The sequence below is a fragment of the Pongo abelii genome, chromosome 5 (genome assembly GCF_028885655.2).
Source record: "Pongo abelii isolate AG06213 chromosome 5, NHGRI_mPonAbe1-v2.0_pri, whole genome shotgun sequence".
Taxonomy (NCBI): Eukaryota; Metazoa; Chordata; class Mammalia; order Primates; family Hominidae; genus Pongo; species Pongo abelii.
The window spans coordinates 149270570-149293941 of record NC_071990.2 but is presented as its reverse complement, the minus strand read 5'-3'; the positions used below and the strand labels follow the sequence as shown (position 1 = coordinate 149293941).

Genomic DNA, 23372 nt, shown 5'->3' with positions numbered 1-23372 from the left:
AATATAAGAAAACTTGACCCTGCAATCTAGGAGCTTTCAATTAATGGCAGACCACACCAATGCAAACAAGTTCAAAGGACAGATGCTAAACTCTGAATGAATGTCTCTAGTAACTAAATAATGAAAATTTTACATTAAACACAAGCAAAGAGATAAGCAGGGCTGGGAGGAAGTTGAGGGTGTTTCCTATTTAGATCAGGCTGGTCTGAAGGAAATCTTCATCTCTCTTCCTATGGGAAGGGTTTCAGGAGCCTCAGAAAACCACTCGGTTTTTCATTAATTCATTACTTTAACACCATTACAGCCTTTCAACATTTTGTTCACCTTCACTGTCAGCAACGTATTACTATTACAAATTCTGTAAACATGCTTCTAAACAAAATGGTGTATTCACAAAAAATTTTAATTAAGTCATAAAAAAATCAGTCTAGCATCAACTCTTCTGAAAGTTTGGTTCTATATTAAAACAAAAATTAGCTGAAGAGACATCTTGCTAAGCTTCTCAGTCACTGAAGAGCAAGTCAAGAAGTCCACAATATTCTTACCAATATATAAACACTGGAAAATGTTCCTTCTAAGCATGATAAGGATGTAAACAACAGCAACTCTCTAATGACTAAAACTTCCGTTCCTCAAAAAATACATCATTAGCCAACAACTTTCTGGCAGAAGTTGCCTTTAATTGGCATTTGTACATAACCAAGTGTTAGTCTGTATTTATACCATAAGTTAATTTGGACGAAATTAAAAGCTAATTGATCACACATCTAAACCTCAGTCATGCATAGCGTGGGCCCAAAATATCAGTCTCCCCATGGATTTATGCAGACAATTTATAGGGAACCAGAGGAAGGCCATTCTTCAGCATTGTCCCAATGAGTGAATTAATTAGAGAAACATTAATTTTAGCTTCTATTTTAGGGACAATGAATTTAAATACAGTCACACCTTGGTATACACAAGAGATGGGTTGCAAGACTCCCTGCATATAGCAAAATCCACACATACTCAAGTCCTGCAGTTAGCCCTGTAGAGCTGACTACCAGAAAAGTCAGGCTTCACATCTCTAAGAATACTGTATTTTCTTTTTTTTTTTCTTTCTATCCCAAACTTTAATGATCCTAGAAAGCTGGTTTGAATCAGTTTTTACAGGGTTGTTTTGGATTTAAAATAACTAGAATTTGAGAGCTGGGAGAAATTTTATTTTTTTAAATTATACTTTAAGTTTTAGGGTACATGTGCACAACACGCAGGTTTGTTACCTATGTATACATGTGCCATGTTGGTGTGCTGCACCCATTAACTCGTCATTTACATTCTGTGTTTAGAGTAAGTGGACTCTCACAGTTCAAACCTGTGTTGTACAGAAATCAACTGTACTGTTTTTCCCCTTTTCTTCATAAAGACTTGTCATGGCTGGGAGGGGTGGCTCACGCCTGTAATCCCAGCACTTTGGCAGGCTGAGGTGGGCAGATCACCTGAAGTCAGGAGTTCGAGAGCAGCCTGGTCAACATAGTGAAACCCCATCTTTACTAAAAAACTACAAAAATTAGCCAGGCATGGTTGGTGGCGGGCAACTGTAATCCCAACTACTTGGGAGGCTGAGGCAGGAGAATTGCTTGAACGTGGGAGGCAGAGGTTGCAGTGAGCCAAGATCGCGCCACTGCACTCCAGCCTGGGCAACAAAGTGAGACTGTCTCGGAAACAAAACAAAACAAAACAAAAACAAAAACAAACAAACAAAAAAATTTGTCACAAGGTAAGCATTATTGGTCCAAGACACAATCAAAACCAAATAGTTAAAATTTCTTACAATGCAAAACTTGTCAAGGAAACACACAACACAGACATTTTAATCCACTTAAATCTAGGAAATGGCTCCAAGCTCAGGTATGTAAAGGAATATGATACCTAATTATGGATTGTTAAAAAATAAAATATAGAAACAAACATACAACAAAAATCATCTTTCTGGTTTCTCGGGATGGGATTATACCCAGTGGAAAACTTCAACCCACTAAAAGGCCTAACAATGGATCCTTATTGTTGGAAACCATAGTGTTGTCCTCAAACAGTAATATATTTTCACCATTTCTCCTAATCCCACTGAAGAGCCCAGTGACACAATTCCAATGCATATGTAAATAATTACTAAGCAGAAGATAATTATACCCAAATCAATAGCTGGACAGCTGGGTTACTCTATGTCAAAACCCAGGCAATTCAACGAAAGCTCCCCTAAGGAATATTCTCAGTTGTTATGGTGAATTTTGCTGTTACTTTTGCATTTTGATTGATTAATACACAATGCACCTTGGCATGTTTTGTATTTGGAATGCAAAATGCTGGTAACACATGAGAGGATACAGTAGAATTCTCCTACTATTTCTTAATGGAATTTTGCTTTAATCTTTCAGAAACACAGCAGAAATCTGAAGTTTTTTTTGTATCTTAAAAAAAAACTCAATAATCTAAAAATAACATGATAGCATAAAATGAATATTTAAATGGATAGATGCATCAATAAATTATTCTAGGAAAATTATTTTTATAATTTTAGGAAATTATTCTTTTTATAATATCAAAGCAAGGAGTTGATGGTAATTCTTGGAGATTTATAAATCTGACACTATAAAGTATACAGTTAACTTTATAGATATCTACATTAGTTCTAGGCACTCATGGAAAGCACATATCCTCTACTCAGACAATACATATAATATTAACTTTCCAAGGGAATGGTTTTTATACAGGAGAAGAAAAATGAGAAGGACACTCAGAATATTTTTTTTTCTTTTTTGTTATTATTATTATTATTATACTTTAGGTTTTATGGTACATGTGCGCAATGTGCAGGTTAGTTACATATGTATACATGAGGACACTCAGAATATTAAAACATATTTCACTGGACAGCCGCAAAATCTATTCCTTCTCCAGTTTTCTTACTGTCTTGCAAGGTTCGCCTCTACCTTACTGGTCTAGTGGGGAGAATTCTAACATCTTTTATGCACAAGTGTTCCAATCTTCTTCTCCTTAATCACTGCTCATGGTTCCCAGCTCACTTTCTCAGTGCCAACAGCCATAGTTACTGGTGACAAAATGTGGCGTTTCATACCAGATGCCTCGTGGGGATGACAAGTTCGAGTTTAACGCATGTGCTATCTCAACCAGACTGGTAACATGATTTGGGGAGATGGCCTGAGCTCACTCAGCTAATCCCCAAGGAGGAACAGAAAAGCTTCAACCAAGTGCTTTTGGCACCACTGCACATTTCCATTTCATCTTGTATTTTTTAAAAAACACAGGCTCCCTTTCCTCTTTGTTGGCTACCCTTTGAAAGAATGGACCTCATGTCTTTCCATCCTTATTTCTGTCAACCTTAAAGGGATCTGGTTATCTTTCTTCCAAGGCCATCATCACACAGGAAAACGATACATTCTTCTTCCAATCTTCCCCACTCCACACCCCCACTACCTGTCACAGCCCTTTTTTTTTCTGATTTGCATCAGAAATATAATTTGTAATTAACTACAAATTAACTATAGAATTTAAATTTCTCTTCCGGGATTACTAGAGTAGTTCAATCTATTTTGCATCAGTTTCTATTTGACATGTGTATTTAAATGTAATTTTTTCATTAGAGAGATGATGAGTGAAGAACATAATTTAATAGAATTGTGCCTAATACAATGAGAAGGGTTTGGACAATAATTACAAGTAGGGATTTTTTTTTCTAGAAAATTAAATGTTCAGGGTGCCCGTATGCCTCTTTTTGTAGGCCAGATCTTCTCCTATCTTATGATTCCTCTTGTAAAATATTAAAACTAAGGTGTTTCAACTAAAGGGTTTAAAATAATGGCCGGGCGCAGTGGCTCACGCCTGTAATCCCAGCACCTTGGGAGGCTGAGGCAGGCAGATCATGAGGTCAGGAGATCAAGACCATCCTGACTAACACAGTGAAACCCCGTCTCTAGTAAAAATATAAAAAATTAGCCGGGCATGGTGGCATGAGCCTGTAGTCCCAGCTACTCAGGAGGCTGAGGCAGGAGAATGGCGTGAACCTGGGAGGCGGAGCTTGCAGTGAGCCAAGATTGTGCGACTGCACTCCAGCCTGGGCGTCAGAGCAAGAATCCGTCTAAAAATAAATAAATAAATAATAAAAGAAAATAACGTAGAATTTCCAAGTATAAATAGGTATGTTTCTAGATATTAGATTTTCAAAGGAAATTTTTTTATATCTTTTTACACCAGCACTGCCCATGGATGCTTCCTACCTCAACCTCATCATGATAAAGACAGGTGTGCTCACATGGAATGTACTTACTCTTCTACAATATCTCTAAATTGTACCACTTAAAACATTGTCTTGGATATTTTTGGCCATCTCTAGCATAGAGAAAGGAGATTGTGATTTGGACTTTGTAGCTCAAATATCTTCCCCACCCACTTCTCCCAAATAAAACAAACACAGCAAGGTCAGAACAACCTGGCAATATGTAAACCAGGGTCTTCCATTCTCTGAGGTTTTGCATGATAAAAGTTCTTGTGTGTGGAAATGTGTTTCATTATCAACTCACTTAATGGTAGGATACTGTTTGGGCTCTGCAAACAATAGGGACCAAATGAAATGCAGACCATCAAAATCAAGTCCAAGATTAACTATTCGAAGTACAAGTGAGTAGCCAGGCATGGTGGCTCATGCCTATAATCCCAGCACTTTGGGACGCTGAGGTGGGCGGATCACCTGAGGTCAGGAGTTTGAGGCCAGCCTGGCCAACCAACATGGTGAAACCCCATCTCTACAAAAAATACAAAAATTAGCCGGGTGTGGTGGCGGGTGCCTGTAATCCCAGCTACTCGGGAGGCTGAGGTGGGAGAATCACTTGAACCTGGGAGGCAGAGGTTGCAGTGAGCCAAGAGCATACCATTGCACTCCAGCCTGGGTGACAGAGCGAGACTCCTTCTCAAAAAACAAAACAAAACAAAAAAACGAAGTATAAGGGAATGAACAGACAAGGTATTGTAACACATGGTGAGTAGAAATGCAAAACTCAGAGGACAAAACGTATTTTAAGGTCCTTCCTGAGTTCCCCACCTTCAATTTCTGGACACTTGGCCCAAGAGAACAGGCTCCTTAAGGCCTAGTTATCAAATACAATTCAAGATAGAAAAGATTTGTATGTAAGCTTTCTGGGAAACAGGCAGACAGACAGACAGACACATACATACACATATACAAATAGACTAAACACTGTTTCTAATCCTTAAAATATCAGAGGCCAGCAGCTCCACTGTTCCATTATTAACAAGGCCACTTAATGGAACAGTATTAGGAGCACTCAGTAAAATTCACAGCAAGAGAGCTTGCACCCAACTGAACTTGTGATATTAAATAGTAATCATCTGACCACAAAATGGTGAATTTTTCCCTGTCACTTGTACATGAACTCCTAAATTCTCTAGCTTCCCAAATTATTTTTATTAAGCAATAACCTTCACACGCCATAATTTTCATTAGGATGCTTTATCCCTAACTCTGTAGAAAATCTTTTATCACCAAATGTATCTAGTGTTTCTCCTCTGTAAATCAGTTCAAACATATGTCACCCCTTATCTATTATTCTGATCTTGCTCAAATGTTCAACCTCCCAAATGTTTTATTGCCTCTCATCTAGAGTTTCAAAATTTTGCATACGGAATTTTACCTGGGGGGGTCTGATATAGTTAGGCTGTGTCCCCACCCAAATCTTGAATTATAGCTCCCATAATTCCCACATGTCCTAGGAGGTACCCGGTGGGAGGTAACTGAATCATGGGGGCGGGTCTTTCCCATGCTGTTCTTATGACAGTGAATAAGTCTCACAAGATCTAACGGTTTTTCCCCACACATGCTTTCTCTCTTGCCTGCCACCATGTAAGATGTCCCTTTGCTCTTCTTTTGTCTTCCGCCATGATTGTGAGGCTTCCTCAGCCATGTGGAAATGTGAGTCCATTAAACCTCTTTCCTTTATAAATTACTCAGTTTCAGGTATGTCTTTTTTAGCAGCATGAGAACAGACTAATACAGGGGCCCTTCCTGTTTCCAATTCTTTAGTCAGGTTCCTCAAGTCTAGTCATAATTTAAAAACATATAAACATATCTAAGGATTTCTCCCATTTAGTCCTAGATGAATTTTCTCCCCAGTTATCTTTTAAGTAAGTTTCTATGTTCTCTCTCTCAAGCTCTATTTACCCAAAGCCAATATGGATGATCAGCTTGTGTTTGGCAAGCATATTAAGGGACACCTTAATTTGATTATCTAAAAATATACAATTGTGGCAAGTGTTCATAATCAAAAATAAATGAACCCTCTAACTGAATACATATCATTCAGTTTTTAATTTTTTTTTTTTTTTTTTTTGAGACAGACTAGCTCTGTTGCCCAGGCTGGAGGGCACAATTTTGGCTCACTTGCAGTGAGGCACAATCTTGGCTCACTGCAACCTCCACCTCCCAGGTACAAGTGATTCTCATGCCTCAGCCTCCTGAGTAGCAGGGATTACAGGCGCGTGTCACCACACCTGGCTAATTTTTGTATTTTTAGTACAGACGGGATTTTACCATGTTGGCCAGGCTGGTCTCCAACTCCTGGCCACAGGTGATCCACCTGCCTGGGCCTCCCTAAGTGCCGGGATTATAGGCATGACCATCATGCCCAGTCCAGTTTTAAAAATATTTGTATCTTGTTTAGAATTGCATTTTATCTAATGTGTATATGCATGCTTATATATAATGTTTCATATTTATCATATATTATGCTTATATCAGTACTTACAAAAATGTACAGTGCTTGCAAATATCTAATTACTTTTCTTTAATCTTACCCTTTAGGGAGGATGTTGAGATCAGCGTCCAGAACCCCTCAAATAATGGCTGTTTATTATAATAATGATTGTTAGTACAATCTAAACCCTAACTTCCCATGCAGAGGCCCCGGAAGCCAGTTTCAGTGTAGTTTACAGGAAGGAACTAGCTCATTTGTTTAGCTGAACATGTAAGATTCAAGGATCCTTTTCTACCAGCTAGAAGCAATTATAACCAGGCACATTAACAAGACTCTTGCTTCTCCCATGATTTATCTTCCTCTTCAATCAGATAAATTTTATTTATTATCTTAGGGCTGTGTTCTGCTGGCACTTGCTCTGGTCTATTCTCCTAGTGAATTTTCTACCCAAGAACGTAATTTAATCTGTGACTTCAGTTTCCCACCAGCCGATCACATTTGCCATTATCCTTTCTAATTTTTTAAAATATGCCAGTTGTTCTTTACTCTGTAAAATAATACGGCTAAAGCCAAGTCCTTTTGATAAAAGAATGTGGTACATACTTCTAATGTAGACTTGCTGTTACTTCCAGAGATCACCACGTGTAGCAGAATGATCATTCAGGGCCAGATGTTTGCTGCTATACAAATAAAACACATGTGCACAGGGCCTGAGATGCAGAGGTAAATGCAGACCTGTTATACCAGCTCACTTGGGGCGACCTACCCAACACAGTAGTTTAGAATGTCACTGGGTTAGGTGAAATAGACCTGAATATCTGAAAAAATTCTGAATTTAGATTTCTGAAGTTCTCTGAGACTTATATAAGAAAAATGGGGGTGAAATCTAAACCATGCACCCGCTTTTCATTAAAACAGCTCTATGACCAAGATTAATCTCAGGATCTAATAACACAAAGCCTCAGTTTTCTGATCTCTAAAGAGGGGGATTAGGCTAGACCAGTGATTCCCAATTAGGATCATGCAAGGCAGGATGGAGCAGAGGTGTGGTTTGAAAATTAGATTTATCATTATAATAAAATCTTACACTGTATTTAAAAAATCTTACGAGTTTAATAATACAAACTAAAGAGAGGTTGAAGAAAATAAAGGCAAGGGATCTTTTTTAATCGAAAGGAAGCATGGGTTTAAAACATAAAAAACCGGACTAAATTCTCTTTCAGATCTGAGGCCTTCGATTTCCTCCCAGAGCATAGATTACCACACTATCAGCATTTGGCACTGAACTTGGAAGGGCTGGTTATTTCCTGTAATTAGTACTGCGTATCAGCAGTAATAATGAATTTCAATCTTGCTTTGATTAAATATAAAACATTTAATTCAAATATTAGTCAAACACAGATAACACAAACATTCGTTCAGGTCCTTGTATGACTCGCTTCTCCTAACCTCAAACAGCAGCTTCATAGTACCCTGAGTCTTGCTAATCTCGAGTCATGTAAATTACATCCTGAACTGTTTTGAAGAATTTACAACTTGCTGGTTAATAACTAGCTAACAATATGCATCCTGTTTATTTTAAAATCACCCTTGATAGAGGAATGGGCTTCAGATTCATTCATGTGGACTATCTCCCCTGTGAATAAAATGTTTCACACTCAAAGATTTAATATTTAAAGATCAGGACTCTTAGTTAAATGAATTAATCTGGTGTGAAAACTATTTGCATTTTTAACATCATCAGAATTTCTTTCACCCCCAGCTGTTTAGTTCACTGCTTGTATGATTATAATTAGTAGGAGGGGGAAAAACTCATTTTATTCAATGTTAAATTATATTCAAGAATTCTTAAACAACTTGTAAAACCTCTCTAATACTACAGTACAAGTAGGTGAGGCAAGGGAAACCGCAGGGTTCTTTTTAGATAGAAGGCATCATTTCTGCAAGAAGGCAGTGTCTTCTTAAAGCAATAATTCATTGTCCCATATGTGTCCAGTATTCAATTCATTCATGTGCAAATGCAGGGAACATTTACTGAGCCTCTGCTTTGAGCCAGGCATCAGTCTAGGTGCTAAAGGATACCAAGTCAAGGAGTCTATGGTCGAAGAATTGGGGTGCTGGTGGGGGAGGGTCCTCTAAACAAGATTCTACTGGGAGTTGTTAGAAATCAGGCACATGGTTTCCAGCATCTGGTGGGTGTCAAGAACCAGGAAATCCTTTCCATGTTTGGCCTGAGCCTCCAACCTCCTCTAAAACCACTATCTCTACCCCACCACTCCCAACTCAAGCTCACCACATATGGCCAGCCACACCAGCCTCCTTTCTGTTGCCCAAACATGCCAAATTGATTTCTGCCATGAAGCCTTTTCATGTGAGACTCCTCCACTGAAAGTCCCTGCCTGGCTCCTCCCCGTTCTTCCATTCTCAGCCTCCAAGTTCCTCCAACTCTTCCCAGGAATTCCACAGAACATCTTGGTGAATCTCCATGATATCACAATTCTCAACAGTCTTGTTTATTTGTTTACCAGTCGATTGCTTGTCTGTTTCCAGTAGAATATAAACTGGGCAAGTACAAGCGGCTTTATCTGCCTTGGCCACTACTCCCAGAACTTCTAGCCTGTCTGCTGGGGACATGGTAGATCCTTTATGTAAATGTATTTTTGAAGTGAATTGATGGATGAATGAATGAATGAAATGACTACTCTACAGCAATTCATGCTATGACAGAAGTGTGCTCAGAGTACTAGGGGGATACTGAGGAAACGTGCCTTTTGAGTCTGAATATTATTTTTTTCCACAGGACATCACATCTGGGCTAAGTTGAAAAACAAGGAGAAGTTAGCTGGACAATAAAAGGGAAAGGAGAAAAAGTGTTTTCCAAGTGTAGAAAATGCCATTATTGTGGGCTAAATGTTTGTGGCTTGGCAAAACTCACACACTGGAATCCCCAAGGTGATGGCATTAGGAGGTGGGGTCTCTGGGGGGTAATTAGGTCCTGAGGTGGAACCCTCATAATGAAATCCACTCAATAGTCCCACAGATATGGGGTCCCCAACCCCGGGGCCACAGACAGGTACTGGTCTGTGGCCTGTTAGGAACCAGGCCACACAGCAGAAGGTGAGCAGCCGCCAAGCAAGCATTACAGCCTGAGCTCCGCCTCCTGTTGGATCAGCGGCAGCATAAGGTTCTCATAGGAGCACAAACCCTACTGTGAACTGCGTGTGCGGGGTATCTAAGTTATGTGCTCCTTATGAGAATCTAACTAATGCCTGATGATCTGAGATGGAACAGTTTCATCCTGAATCCATCTCCCACCCCAGGACTCTGGAAAAACTGTCTTCCATGAAACTGGTCCCTCGTGCCAAAAAGGTTGGGGACGGCTGCCCTAGATAGCTTTTTTTAGCTAAACATAGAAACTGACCCTTCTGGTCTTATGAATCTTACATTTGTTTTATCTGAGTTCCATCCTCAGGAACTGATCTTCAGGCCTCTCAAGAAAAGTACAGAAGAACTGAAACTCACCATATCCCCATATCTAGACAATGAGATGCTGGATCTCTCATTCATCATGATTGTTTCCTTGCTCCTCCCTAGTTCCTGCTTTCTTGCACGTTGTTACATTTCTTCCTTGCTATATAAACCCCTAGTTTTAATTTAGTTTTTTTAATAGATTTTTTTTTATTGTTAAGCTGCAACATACATGATTTAGTACAACAAAAATAATTAATCAAGTGATAAGTAATAAACTGAACAATAAATGCTTAAACATTTTCCATTGGAAACATGTTAAGATAAATCTGAGGTTTCATTACCATCTTGTTGTAATTTTGTTATGTGTTACTAGCCTACATATCCCATGTTTTCTGTCATCATGCAGATGTGAGTGGAAGTTTGAATGATTAAATAAATGGAAAGTCCATTTACTGCAGGGAACCATTTCACAAGGCAGCCAAACTGGGTTTAGGGAACAAAACTATTCAATAAATTCTCCATGTATTTAGGTTCATTTTAGAATCCACGAATCTAGATGGATTTGAGACTGAGCTCCCATCTCCTTGGCTGCAGCGCCCGATTAAACCCTTCTTCCTTGGCAATACTGGTTGTCATCTCAGTCATTGGCTTTCTCAGCGGGGAGCAGCAGGACCTAGATGGAAACCCTGGTGTTTCGGTAACAATACATGGGATTAGTGCCCTCCCAAAAGGGACCTCAGAGAGTGCTCTGCTCTTTCCACCACGTAAGGACACATCTGCACATGAGGAAGTGGGCCTCACCAGATAAGGGATGTGCCCACACCTTGATCTTGAACTCTCCAGCCTCCAGAACTGTGAGAAATAAATGTCTGTAGCTCACAGGCTATTTGCTTTGAGATAAGAGATTTATGCTAAATATTTTTTTCTCTTAATCTCTGCCCCAGTGGCCTTGCTACAGCCTAAAATACCCATTAACAATGGCAAGGCAGGTTAATGGAACGCACCCTATACGGAAATTCCATGTTGACTGTTGTATGTATACTAACTCACAGAATCCAGTCCACATTTTAATCCCATGAAGTGGGTACTGAGATGCAAAAGAGTTAAATAAACTGCCCAAAGTCACTCAGCTAACAGAAACGAGCCAGATATCCAACACAGCTTAGGAAAACTCCAACACTAGATATCCCCTCCTTTTGTATTAGGGCTTTGAAGGTTCCTAATCAAATGCCAGGAATCCACAGGAAGGGAAGAAGACCGGAACTCTCAGTGCATATGCTGGGCTAAGGCAGACTGCACATGGGTAACAGGGGTGCCAGACCCATTGGTCCTATCAGGCTTGTGGTGGCCAGGGAGGCCTGGGCAGCAGAAGCCCAAGATGACTGCCTGAGACCTTAGTGACCTATGTGTTACCCCAGGATGCCAGAACAAATACTGTTATTTTCTACATCTGCTATCTTATGAAGAATGGTGACACAGGCTGGGTAAGCCATCATCAGACATTAAGAATTTAGTATAAATTAACTTGTTGAATTAGGTAATCCCCCACCCAACCCCACTAAGAAGTTCAGGAGAGAATGAGTAAAAGGATAAGGAGAAGGCAAGTTTGGAGGCTGGAAGAGGCAGACTGAAGTGGGGTACCAGGGATCATGGAGTGGGGGGAGGGGGTTGAAATAAAGAGCACAGAAGAAGTAGGGTTCCTCAGTGAACACCCTACACTGACTTAAGCACAGCCTGGTCTGCCACTACACACATCAACTGTCCACTACACACATGAACCGTCCACTACACACATCAACTGTCCACTACACACATGAACCGTCCACTACATACATCAACTGTCCACTACACACATGAACCGTCTAGTCATCCTTATCTGAAACCCAGGGTTGTGCGAGACGTGGCATGAGGAAAACACCACCTAGTTTCTCTTAACTAGAAGGTGTTAATTTGATAATTCTCAGAAGATCTGAAAGATAAGAAGAGGTGAATTAAGGGGAAGAAGAAGTTTTCTCTGTTCTGCTAATACTTTCGGATTGCTTATATATGTAGAGGAGAATTATAAGAAGCATATATATATATATAAAGTATAGGCTGGGCGCGGTGGCTCACGCCTGTAATCCCAGCACTTTGGGAGGCCGAGGGGGGTGGATCACGAGGTCAGGAGATCGAGACCATTCTGGCTAACATGGTGAAACCCCGTCTCTATTAAAAATACAAAAAATTAGCCGGGTGTGGTGGTGGGCGCCTGTAGTCCCAGCTACTCGGGAGGCTGAGGCAGGAGAATGGCATGAACCCAGGAGGCGGAGCTTGCAGTGAGCCGGGATCGCGCCACTGCACTCCAGCCTGAGTGACAACAAGACTCCGTCTCAAAAAAAAAAAAAAAAAAGTATATATATGGTTCAAAGTCTTAGTAATGTCTCTGCTGTGCCCTTTACTCATTTCTCACCTGGCTCTTACTTCTGTCTGGAGAGTTTATTAGCTTTACATTTCCTGGGTTCAGGACCCTGTCTTATTCCAATATCTTTGTAGACGTTGATAGCTAACACAGTCTCTGGCACATAGAAGACTCTAAGTAAATATTGGATGAATAAGTGAATGGAATAACACTGATAGTTTTTTAAAGAGATAATGCAAGTTGAAAGAAGTTATCATATTCTTTATTTCTACTGACAAGTTCTTTAAATAGCAGTATAAGATCATTTAGTTATTTAATATCCTGATCCACTTAATATGCTAGGCCTGCATTCTCTAGCTGTCAAAAAGCAAAAGCTATGGTATCACCTAAATTATCATCCCAAATAAGGAATAATTTAAACACATATGCACAGTTGGCCTAAGCATAACGAAGGCTTTTGATTTTCAGAGGGTTTTATGGAAAAAAAATCATAGAAACTCAAAGCAGATCTCATTCATTAAAAAAACATTTCCAGTGGGGAAATTTATCTCTGACAATATTTAACTAAACAATGAGAAAACGATATTTCAACAAGTCATAGAAATTTCTGTTCATTGTCCAAGAAAGAGAAACATAACATCTTTATTTCAAATGCCTAGATATCACGTATTTGTTTCATGGGACAGATATGCTGTGACTTTCATGGAGTAACCTGAAGGAGAGAAAATACCTGAGATAGAAGAGAGATGGGATGAGCCTTCAAAATCCAGACAATGACAGTGCTTTGAAGTGGGTATGAGACTTTCATATTATGGGCTGTTATTTACTCATGCTAGTTTCTGCCTTTCAAAATCAGTTTCCAGATTATCAGATATACAGTCTTGTAATCAAAAGACCTTTCATTGACTGCTTATTGACATAAGAGTTCAGAATTTCCAGGATATCACTGAAGAAAAAAAGTCTTATTTCATAGTTCTGATCCTACGTGATTTTTTATAACGGTGTTTTGCTTTGTCACCAGGCTGGAGGGCAGTGGCGCAATCACAGCTCACTGCAGCCTTGACCTGTGAGGTTCAAGCAATCCTCCCACCTCAGCCTCCTGAGTAGCTGGGACTATAGGTTTGAGCTACCATGCCTGGCTAATTTTTTTTGTTTTTTGTAGAGACTAGGTCTCCCTATGTTGCCCAGGCTGGTCTCAAACTCCTGGACTCAAGCGATCCGCCTGCCTTGGCCTCCCAAAGTTGAATTTTTATCTTATATTTAATAATAGCATATGCTGACTGGATAAATCAACATTATTATTTTCACCAGTAGAATTTTATGTTTGATGAAGAATTCTGCCCCTTCTTATGTGAGGAAGGCAAACTCACCACCAACCTATCACATCCCATGAGCAAAATCATAATTATTTGGGAAAATAAATCCCAATAAGTTTGTAACCGATTATACCAGTCATGAGGGGCTACTTCACAAGGAAATCACTTGAAAGATTTTGTCTTGATCACCTTTGATGATAAATCTATCTAATAAAACTGAAAAGAGAGAATATGAGAAAAAGGAGTGATAGGTTAATTGTTATCACATTACACTTTTAAAATGTTATCCCACCTGGCACCCCTTACCGGATGTTTCCTAAGCAAACTGCCACAAGTGAACAAAGAACTTTAATTTGCAGAGGAACCAACTCCACACTATTATAATAAAGTCACTTCTTGTTGTCTCTTCATAATGAGCTGTCAGATGGCTTGCTTTGATTAAAAACAACAAAAACAATATCCTGGTATAAAAAGAACTGCTCCATGTGACACTCCTTCCTCTTGGATGGGATCTTCCCAATTTTTTTGAGACAAAGTCTCACTTTGTCACCCAGGTTGGAGTGCAGTGGTGTGATCTTGGCTCACTGCAACCTCCACCTCCTAGGTTCAAGCGATTCTCCTGCCTCAGCCTCCCGAGTAGCTGGGATTACAGATGCCCACCACCATGCCTGGCTAATTTTTGTATTTTTAGTAGAGATGAGGTTTCTCCATTTTGGCCAGGCTGGTCTCGAACTCCTGACCTCAGGTGATCCTCCCTACCTCGGCCTCCCAAAGTGCTGTGATTACAGGCATGAGCCACCGTGCCCAGCCCCAATCTTTCTGATTCTCTCACTAACCTAGCTGTGGTTCACCTTGTATGGAATTCAATCTTGAAATCTTTAAACATCATTCCTCCACTTGCAGGAACTGTGGCCTTATTGTGAACCAAAGTCTTCATCATTCCTTGTTATAAATAGATTATTATTTATCAAGGCTAGGTTTCTAGCCCCCACTGGAGTCTTGTCTTTCTCTCCTCCCCTCTCTGCCCCTTATTGCCCCAGGGCAGGACGTGGGGCTCTGCAGCATACGGCCTTATGAATCTTCCTCAAGTACCCAATTATCCCACTGTGCAGCCTTGTCAGCGTCCTGACAGCTGCGTGCAGGATGCAGGCCCTGCTGTCAGAGGTGAAAGACTGCAAGCAACCTCCCATTCCTCACCGCACCTCCATTACAATGTGGGGAAGAAGGGCACACACACTGAAAGGACTTCGTTAGGGATGCCACGGAGGTCAAAGACTGCTTAGAAGAAAAGGCTGAGGTGAAAATTAAAAAATGGAAAGGTGCCAGTGGAGTCCAGACAGGTGCTCTCACTGTCGTAGGGGCAGAATTGAAAGACTCCTGGCCCAGGCCTTGTGTAGCTATTGTCGGAGACAGTGCACACTCAGGCTGATTTTAATTGAGATCAATTTAACAAGTACCATCTTCTGCAAAGTCCTTCAATTGATTAAAAGCCAAATGAAGCTCTTGTAAGTGGCGACAGGTTTTTCTGTCATCTTTCCCCACTCCCTCCCCAATATGATGATTTTCTGAACTTTTGGAGATTGTGTGCTAAAGAGACAGCACTCAATCTGGGCTGATTTCTGCAGGTATATTTTAACATAATTATTTTTTGAGTTGTACTTTTGTGAACCTAACCTGTGATCTCAATTATTTGTCAACAGCAAACATTTATTAGTGGATCAGAATCGCAAAAGGCCCCAACATTCTGGCTGTTGCCTAGAGAGCAGCCTCTCTAAAAATTCACTGATTGCATTGTAGAGACCACAGGACCACACTTGTGTCACTGGCCAATTGCATCTTAAAAGGTGTTTGCTACAAGTAGTCATGACTTAGAGAATGGACTTGGGGCCACACTTCTCCAACTGAGTGTAACGATCACCTGTGTCCTATGGTGATATCAACTAATAACCAGGGACATTTCATAGTAACGCAGATGTAAGACCTTCTTGGTGTTTATCTAGACTTACCAAAGACTGCACACGCAGGACAGACCCCTTTCTATTTAACAAAGATGCTAAATAAATGATGGCTCCAATGACAGAAAAAAATGAGGCCCTGGAAAAAGAGAAAATACATTCTACAGGGAATTTTATGTGTAATAGGAAACACTTCCTTGTATCAAGACCAGGATTAGATGAACATTTCTATTTAATTGCATCATGAGGGATTTAAGATTTACAACATAAAAGAGGTACTTACTGTAAGAGTTGCGCAGGGTTGAAATACACCATACTAAAGACAGTCGTAGATGTTCTCCTCTAAAGAATTTCATGAACAATGAAGAAACATATGAGATGTGGCTCTATAGTATGGAAAGATCCTTTTTAAACATATACACTAGAATTTCCATATTTCAATAAGTTATCATCCGCTTCAAATAATCACTCAAATAGTTATTTGAAGAAGCAAGTGAGATAATGTGGACAAATCATGTTTAGCACCTGGCACTCAATCAGGGGTGTGTGTGTGTGTGTGTGTGTGTGTGTGACATACATCCTACTTATATCTGAAGGCCAATGAGGCTGTAACTGTTCAAATTGCAAGTGTTCTGAATTCCCTCTGAATTATTTTCAGAACCTTCAGTCCAATCTCTTCAGCAAGATTTATGTAGTACTTAATATCTGCAAAGAACAAGCTAAGACTGGAAAAACTTCCTGTGATATTGGCCTTGATTTCTGAACAGTGTTGTCATTCAGAAATGAGAATAATAAAAGAGTCTCAAATAAGCAAGTCAAAAAATACCATCTGCGGTCAAGATTGAGATACACACTATCAAAGCAAGGAGATAGTTGCTTCCGTGGCTTTCTGCCTAAGCTTACAGACAACTCCAAAAGAGGAGTTGCAAGATTGTTTGAGCAATGATGGCTTCAGCAGAGTAAATATGTAGCTTCCCAAGCTGCCACATTAAACCAGAGTTTGTTAAATACATATTTGTATCACTTTATAAGTCAAGCTCTACTCTTTTAGGTAACAAACGATCTCTTGGTATATCTGAAAGTCATAGTTGAAAAAAATTATAAATGTTTAGTATATATATCTATAATTTGGAGAAAAGAAGATATTTTTGTGTTAATTAATGACTGAATACAATCAAAATACACTGAGAAAAACAGTAGTTGACTTCTGCTAGGGAACAGAGTTAAATATCTCTTTAAATAATAGATACCTAAGGCTGGATACGGTGGCTCACGCCTGTAACCCCAGCACTTTGGAAGGCCGAGGCAGGTGGATCACTTGAGGTCAGGAGTTCGAGACCAGCCTGCCCAACATGGCAAAACTGTGTCTCTACTAAAAATACAAAATCAGCTGGGTGTGGTGGCACCTGCCTGTAATCCCAGCTACTCAGGAGGCTGAGGCAGGAGAATCGCTTGAACCCGGGAGGAGGGTGTTGCAGTAAGCCAAGGTTGTGCCATTGCACTCCAGCCTGGGCAACAAGAGTGAAACTCCATCCCACCACCCCCACACCCCCGATCCCCACCAAAGAAAAAAAAAAAAAACCTAAGAGCTTGAAGGAAACAACGGCACCATCTGGAGATTCTCTGCTAAAAGAAATCGCACTTATTCTGGGTTAAACCCTGTATGTGTGTTTTTAAATTATTATTATTTGAGTCAGATGGTGAATGCCAACATCTGGAATTCTAGACCAATTCTCTCATTTCCAGAGAGGAAACATAAAATTCAGAGAAGTTAACTGATTTCTCAACCACATAGATTGAAACAAGAAGAATGAAAAAAACTGAATCAAAGTCTTCTCATTCTAAATTTCCACCATACTTTGTTGTTCTAGAAATGGGATTTATTTATTTATTTATTTTTTAAGACAGAGTCTCACTCTGTCACCCAGGATGGACTGCAGTGGTGCAATCTTGGCTCACTGCAACCTCTGCCTCCTGGGTTCCAGTGATTCTCGTGCCTCAGCTTCCCAGGTAGCTGGGACTACAGGTGCTCGCCACCAAGCCCAGCTAATTTTTGCATTTTTAGTAGACACAAGTTGGCCAGGCTTTTCTTGAACTCCTGACCTAAAGTGATCTGCCTGCCTCAGCCTCCCAAAGTGTTGGGATTATGGGCATGAGCCACCACTCCCAGCCTAGAAATGGGATTTAAAGAGATATATTAAAATTTTTTTAACTATTTATGACACAGGTCAGCATTAGCCTACAAGTAGCTAAATACATAGCTAAAGTTTTCTATTTTTAAAAAAGTAATACATGTATCAAGTGAAGTGCCACAGAGTATAATATAGTTACTGGTTTGTATGGTTGAAGAATTATAATTTAGATTTCAAAATAGATATCCTAATTTTCCTTGTAATCAAACCATTTCACTTATTGTTATATGTGATTATATTATATCTACTTATAACATGTCTCCAACAACATTTTGATTCAAAACTGCACTGTTTTTTTACTGTGGGGTGGAACTTTTTAAACCAACAGATATTTTTTAATGTCTTCAAATAGGCCCCACTGTGCAGATCCTCAGCCAAACTATTAACTGTCAAACAGAATTCTCTGAAATTTTTTTCCAAAATAACACTATAGCACTCTTTATACATTAATTTCCAGACAGAATTACTTTTTAAAAGTTGAAAGAAATTTAAAAGATTTTGAATTCAATTTCACAAGCATCACCCTGTGAATTTGCCATATCCCACCCCACACCCAGTTAAATTTCAACAGAGTGAAATCCTTCACCATATCTGTTTCCTAGAAAGACCTGCAGCGTCAAGAAACAGAATTGTTTTTTACAGTAAGTGATTGTTTTCCTAAAGCACCAACATAGCTTCTCTCCTTCCAAAATCACATTGCTGCCATTTTTAATGAGTTACCATATAGATGCACTCAAAAGGCATCTGACCACCTAGAAAAAAATGCCCCTTTGGTCACTTCCTTTTCAGTTCCTTTGACTGGGAAAAGGAAAGATAGGTAGCAGAGATAAGTACCTAATAACTTTTATGTTTTATATACGCTGTCTTTTTAATCCTCCTACTAGCAAAGTAAGGTATTGTCACTGTTTTACATATAAGGATAATGATACTCAGAGAGGTTCATTAGATTTTCCAAGGTAATGAGTTGGTATATTTTGGAAGTATGGCTGAAGCCCATTCTTTCTGAGCTGACTCTTTCCATTTTAGTACTAAACGAATTTAGAATAACTGTAATGGTAAACAGAGTTTGCATTTACCTTTCTACACTTTCTAAGCCAAACCCCTGGCCTTGAATACTTTGGCTGCACTCTCTTGCCCATGACCTTTATGCTGGGTCTTACTGGCCCGTGAATGGATTTTGTCTTGCCCCTCTTTCCTGCTGACTTCCATCTTATTAAAACTTTCTAGGACTTTCAATAAACTCTACTCCTTTGATTCAAAGGCTAACCAAAGAAACCAAACCAGGAAAACATGCTGAAAAAGAGCCTACTTCAAAGAATTCAAGAAAAACACATACTTCCACTACTTAATACATTGAAAACTCTAAAAAGGATCTCCAGTGAGCTACAGTGACATCTTAAACAAGAGAGCTTTTCGGTGCTTCACAAACTATATCGAGTGGGTTTCTGACTAGTTTTCTCATTAAAGAATGAAGCCAGGATTTTGACCTTTGGTGATGATGGACTAATTTGTTACAAATAAAAAGTGTCCCACTTGGAACACCCTGAAAATCTGGACCCCAAAAATTTCCATTTTAAGTATTAGGGAGTTAATGAAGCAGCAAAGACTTAACAAGCAAAATCCTTAAGATGAGAGAAGCTTGGAGAAGTGAGCCTCATAGCTAGCACAGGGTTTCCTTTGAGGCACTTGAGTGGAAACTGAGAAGCTGCAAAGAACTTCTGGTAGTTTTAGAAACCAAGAATAACAAAAACTGGCCTTCAAGGTCCACTGGTATTCAGGTGAGAACCTCTCCCAATAAAGGCTCTGTGCTAAAACTAAGAATCAACTAGAAATAGACCAGCATTTGCAAGGTTAAAACCAAATTTCAAATCAACTCAATCCCTCTTTGTATTAAAGCAATCTTCTTTATCCTAAGTGCTGCCTGAAATAAAAGTATGACTATTTTGGATAAAGATAACTATCACTGAGAATCTTAAATTATCTCTACATTATAGTACACTATATTTGGCAATAAATAAAAAATTACCAAGAATATTAGGTGACAAAAGCAAATTAAAAGAAAAACACAAAAAGTGCACACAAGAGAAAGAGGCAGTATAAAGTGACAGATTTTAGATATCAGATATAAAATTTTAAAAACCAAGATTAATAAAGTTGAAATTCATAAGATGCAGAATTTTAGCAGGAACTCAAAACTAAAAAAAAAAGAAGAAGGAAAACAGAAACAAAGGAAATAGAGTCAAAAATGATGTAAAAAAGAGAAAAAGAGAATATGGGACCCTGTGAAAAGTTCTGACATATATGTAATCGAAGTCCCAGATGGAGAGGAGAAAGAAAATGGCCCAGAAGAAACATATACAATATATGAAGAGGTGAAGCTGAAATTTTCATCTAAAACTGATGAAAGACTTAAACCACAGTTCCAAGTTCAGTGAATTTCAAGCAGGAAAATCAGACTTATACATGTCACATTACTATTTCCTGTTGCCACTAGAAGGGATAAAAACATGTTACCCTCAAATAAGCTGCAATAAAACTTACAGCTGACTTCTCAGCAGAAACTATGCAAGCCAGGTGACAACTGAATTACATCTTCAAACTGTTAAAAGTGAGTGACAGTCAACAACACTCTACATGTGTAACAACATCCTTCATAAATAAAATATCCTTTATAAATGAAGATAAAATAAAAACATTTTAACACAAATAAAAACTAATAGACATGACCAGAAGTCTGCATTAAAGAAGATTAATGGTTATTCCTCAGTCAGGGGTAAATGATTCCAGATAGAAGAATGAAGAGGGAATGAAGTACACTTTGGGAGGCCAAGGTGGGCAGATGGCTTGAGCCCAGGAGTTCGAGCCTGGGCAAAATGGCGAAATCCCATCTCTTCAAAAAATACAAAAATTAGCTGGGTATGGTGGCGCATGTCTGTGGTCCCAGCTACTCGGGAGGCTGAGGTAGGACTTGAACCCGGGAGGTCAGGGTTGCAGTGAACCAAGATCACATCACTGTACTCCAGCCTGGGTAATGGAGTGAGACTCTATAACCTAAAAAAAAAAAAAAAAAAAAAAAAGAAGAAGGAAAGGAAGGGAAGGAGGGAGAGAGGGAGGGAGGATAAATGAAGTAAAACAGAAATAATAAATATGAGAATATATCTAAATGAATACTTATTGTGTAAATGAATAGTAATTATGCCTTATAGGGTTTAAAAAACATGTGCATGTGTGCACATATATATGTACATACATAAAGATGTCATTTGTCCCAGAATTTATCTATAAATTCAATATAAACCCATAAAAATTCCAGTATGTTATTTTTATCAAATCAACACATTGATTCTGAATTTCTGTGGAATTACAAGAAGCCAAAAATATTGTAAAGAATATACCTATGTAACAAAACTGCACGTTCGGCACATGTATCCCAGAACTTAGAGTATAATAATAATAAAAAGATTGAAAAACCCACAGTGAAGAAGGTTGTTTTGTTCTGAGAAGCCAAATATTTAGCTTAGAAAGTTTCCTGTTTAATGGCCATGATTATGGAATATACTTTTGGAAATGCTGCCTTAAAGTTATCAAGCTTTTTCCTTTAAATAAATATGTTGAGTGAGGGAAAAAAAAGAGTTATTATAATGGATACCAAAACTACTTAAAAAGCTATAGGAATTAAAATAGCACAGTATTGGACAGCATAGAAAAATATACCAATAAACAGTATAAAGGAACCAGAAACAGACTCATGCTTATATGGACACATGACTTGTACCATGTACTGGTATGACATGGCATAGCAGTAGTGATAGGATGATCTTTTAAATACATGAGACTAGGTCAACTGGATATCCATATGGGGAAAAGTGCATCTTGTCCCCTACCTTATATCAATACAAAAAACAATTCCACATGATAATTCTAAATATAAAAGGCATGACAATACGGCATTTAGAAGATAATAGAAGAGAATGTCTTTGTGACCTTGGAAGTGGCAAAGGTTTCTGAAACAAAGCATAAAAACCACTAGCTATAAATGAAGCATTTTATAAATTGGACTACATAATATTGAAAGATACCACAGAGTACTGAAGAGATATGTCACAGAGTCAGAGAAGATGCCTGCAATATATGACCAAAGAAATACTAATTCCAATAATATACAAAAATTCTTTATATATCCATAAAAAATGAAAACTTGCTGTTTTAAAAAGGGCAAAATATATGAATAGACACTTTACAAAAGAGTATATCCGTACGATCAATAAATACAGGTAGTCCACATTTTGCATGGCTTTGATATACACAAATTTTGTCATTGATATACACAATGCAAATATCAGTTGCCACAGTGTATTAACTATAATTGTATGAAACAAAAACTTTGCTGGTAGCTCTTCCACCTACAAATCACTAGGTAAATAATAATTGTGCATCAGGATCAGTGACCTATTGACATCACTTCTTTCAAACTCTGTCATTGATTAGTCACTGTGTCTTTTATTTAGTGCATGCACAGACAGCAAAGCATGTAGTTGTGCTGCCTTCTTGTATCCCAGTGATAAACTCACATGATGTTCTACAAAAATGGAAAATCAACAGAGGAAATTAGTCAAAAAAAAAAGAAGAGAGAAAAAAGCGATACTATTGGAAGTATAATTGAAATTTAACATAAATAGAATTAGAGAAGAAATAATTGACCTCAGGAATGTTGACACTACTGCCATTGTAAAGACTCCAGATATGCAGCCAGAAGAACTCTACGAAGGCAAAGTTATCCATGTAAATGAAGAAAGCGGCTGTGATGAAAAGAATTAAGATGTCCCAGAGGAAGTGACTCCAGCAAAAGACTTCAAATTAAAGGAACTGGCTGGGCGCAGTGGCTCATGCTTATAATCCCACACTTTGGGAGGCTGAGGTGGTTGGATTACCTGAGGTCAGGAGTTCAAGACCAGCCTTGGCAACACGGTGAAATCCCGTCTCTACTAAAAATACAAACACCTGTAATCCCAGCTACTCAGGAGGCTGAGTCAAGAGAATCGCTTGAACCTGGGAGGTGGAGGTTGCAGTGAGCCAAGATCACACCATTGCACTCCAGCCTGAGTGACAAAGTGAGACTCCATCTCAAAACAGAAAAAGAAAACAAAACAAAAAACTAAAGGAACTCTCAGAGATATTTCACAACATTGGAAGTATGGAGGAATAAGCCATATAAATCTGATCCAAACTTAGAAAGGAGTATGACAATTTGCCAAGGCATAGAAAAGATGCTT

The 23372-nt window shown here is 38.9% G+C and overlaps 1 protein-coding gene and 1 long non-coding RNA gene across 2 annotated transcripts in view; both read right to left on the bottom strand.

Moving 5' to 3' along the window:
• SAMD5 (sterile alpha motif domain containing 5) overlaps nucleotides 1–23372 on the bottom strand; it is a 441477-nt gene that overhangs the window by 238787 nt on the left and 179318 nt on the right. The window lies entirely within an intron of this gene.
• The window catches only part of LOC129060099 (uncharacterized), a 91056-nt gene that overhangs the window by 29648 nt on the left and 38036 nt on the right, over nucleotides 1–23372 (bottom strand). The window lies entirely within an intron of this gene.